At 41.2% G+C, this 2,655-nt stretch overlaps 1 non-coding gene across 1 annotated transcript; it reads right to left on the reverse strand.

The window, feature by feature from the left end:
- Positions 1–353: 353 nt before the first annotated feature.
- Positions 354–483, reverse strand: LOC120096807 (small nucleolar RNA SNORA17). The gene has a single exon (XR_015637783.1). It is a non-coding gene; the product is annotated as a small nucleolar RNA SNORA17 (small nucleolar RNA).
- Positions 484–2,655: the final 2,172 nt, after the last annotated feature.

A 2,655-nucleotide genomic window follows, 5' to 3' on the forward strand; every position in this document is an offset into this window, starting at 1 on the left:
TTTCTGAGTGTCTGGGGTCATCTCAGGAGTGACCTCAGGAGTGCTATGTCCTATCCGTGCATTGTGACACAAGGCACAGGCCATTTTGGACATGGTCTTTCTCACCCTCAGTTCTTTGTGGCACTGAACTAGTAGTCATCATAGGCTAGCTCCCTGTCTGGGTACCTTGGTGGTGGACTGGTAGTCAGCTTGGGCTCACTCTCTCAGGTCCAAGGTAGGGTTCCTCTTGTCTCTGGCTCACTTCCAACTCTCAGAGTCAGTCCAGGCCTTCAGGGTGCCAGACTGGTGGTCATCTCAGGCCAGATCCCTGTCTAGAGCCCTGGTGGTCATCCCAGGCTTGCTTTTTTTCAGAGAATGTCAGGCTACTAATCATTCAGGTACTCACAGTTCAGAATACTGAGCATAGGCATAGCCTTACTTCACTGCCACCTACTGGCACACAGGTGACACAGCGGCCACATCTGCAGTGCCTCCAGGAACATCCCTTCTTTCAAATGTGTAAACCATCCTAAGGAATATGTCTGCCCATGGGGGTAACAGGTCCCATACCTCATCCACGTGGAATTGAAGCCTTCTATTCTATCGTCTTCCATTTAGCACCTGAAGAGTATTGTTACACTCTGGATTTTTCTCTTATAATAAAATCAGGATGCTGATATTTATTACCTTCATTTCTCCAGTTTCTGCTTTTTGGGGGGCAAAATTACCTAAGATAGGTAATTTTGTTCTTCCATATGTCACATGTCAAGGTGTCCCTCGCTCTCATCACCCTAACTCTGCTGCCTTCTTGCTTAACTAGACTGTAGAGCAGATTAATGTTAATATCTGTACCTTGTTTCACTGCTCCTTGTTTGGTTGGATGAAATTTGCTAGAAAGCTAATCATTTAACTGCACAGGGGAGTTTTATTTTAAATCTATAAACTGGAACAGCAAATGTATTCCTCACATGTTTAATGAAAATAAAATCTATTGATCATGTAGATCAGTAAAAATAAACATAAAATATTGTTGGGAAAATAAAATGTAAACATAAAAAATTTAAAAAGTAATATGTGGTGAGAATAGGTGCTCAAAATACCTTTACATAGAAAAGTGGTCTATTACCATTTGGAGGCTTGTCCTTCTAATTGTATTTCTGTAGAAGTAGAAGTAACATGCGTGTTATTTTACAAAACATCCATCACACTACAAAACACATTTTGTATGAGTGTCTTTCAGATGTCTCATTTTCGTGATTCTGTATCATCCTTTCAGACACATCTGATTTATGTCTAACGTCCCCTTAGTGATGGGTATTTAGATTGTTGCTGATAACAACTGTCCCTTTTTGTAAAGAATGAATTCCTAAAGGCAGAACTGAGAAGTTAAAAACAGTAACAATTTAAAGTTTCTTGCTGGTATTCAGTAAGTGGACTGTTTAAGAAGTGGGGAAAATTCATTAATCACTAGAACAGCAGCTACTTTGTACTGTTCCGGGCCCACTGCTTAGCTCAACTGTCATTGTGACATGCAAACAGAAATGGGGTGTGTGTGTGTGGTGGTGGTGGTGGTGGGAGTGAGGGATAGAGAGAAGGAGAGGGGGAGGAGAGAAAAATGTCATTCTGGAAGTAATGTTTATCAAGAATCCTTCTGAAGGTTTCCAATTAAGATTCCCATAAGTCTTCCATGCAAGATGTATCAGGCTATAAAGAACCAGAAATCAGCGTTTTTTTCCTGAGCGGAAGTAGCCAAACCCAAAGGCTCAACAGAAGCAAACATAAGCTTTTCTTGTCTTTGGGAGTCTTTTATTCATTTCAGTGCTTCAGACAGCTGAGACTGTCACTGTTATTTGTTTTCCAGATGCGTAGTTCAATAGTTGTCTTGCATGCTAGAGGGTTCCTTGTAAGGAATCCAACTCCAGTTCTGAATGAACTCTTCTTGTGGTCTCAGAGTGGGTCACAGTCAGTCCTGACAGTAGAGAAGGCTTTTCAGACAGAAGCTAATCTCCAGCCCAGCCTTGTAGCATAGCCTATGCAATATGATTTTCTGCAAAATAACTGAAACTGATTAGACTGTCTCCCTACATCCACACCCCCACATGCCTTTGTATATCAGTGCCCTCTTTATTTGGTCAGAGGACCTCAGCAAATCCTAGGAAGCTCCTCAGAAACCTTAACCAAAGGCCATGCCTAAGGTACTTTTCTGTTTTGATGCAGAACCTTTCTGTTTATAGCCTTTTCTCAGTCTACCTTTCAGTTCACAGATACATAGGGGTTAAAAGTCTTTCCTCTGAGATGCCTAGGCAAGTGGCTGTGTCTTTGGTATCTACACTGCATCTTCCTGACCATGTATAGCCCTGTTTTTATTGTTTACTCTGTTATAGACAGTAAAACCTTGAGGTGTCACATCTCTCTTGAGTTGCTCTAATGGATCATCTCATTACTCAAATAATAGACCTCACCTGACCTTTGCTCCTCTGGAACCTACACCCCTGCATGCGGTCCTCCTTACAATAAATATTGAGATGCTTCTTTTCCTATTGTGGTTCTTATTGATACACATTTTTATTTCTTCCTTCCCTTCTACTTTGTCAGAAAAGGAACATGTCATTTTTCTTGTCAAGAAACATGTCACATTTTTTCTGGTCAAACATTCTCTCTCATTCATTTGCCCAA

The sequence above is a fragment of the Rattus norvegicus genome, chromosome 14 (assembly GCF_021556685.1).
Source record: "Rattus norvegicus strain SHRSP/BbbUtx chromosome 14, alternate assembly SHRSP_T2T, whole genome shotgun sequence".
NCBI lineage: Eukaryota > Metazoa > Chordata > Mammalia > Rodentia > Muridae > Rattus > Rattus norvegicus.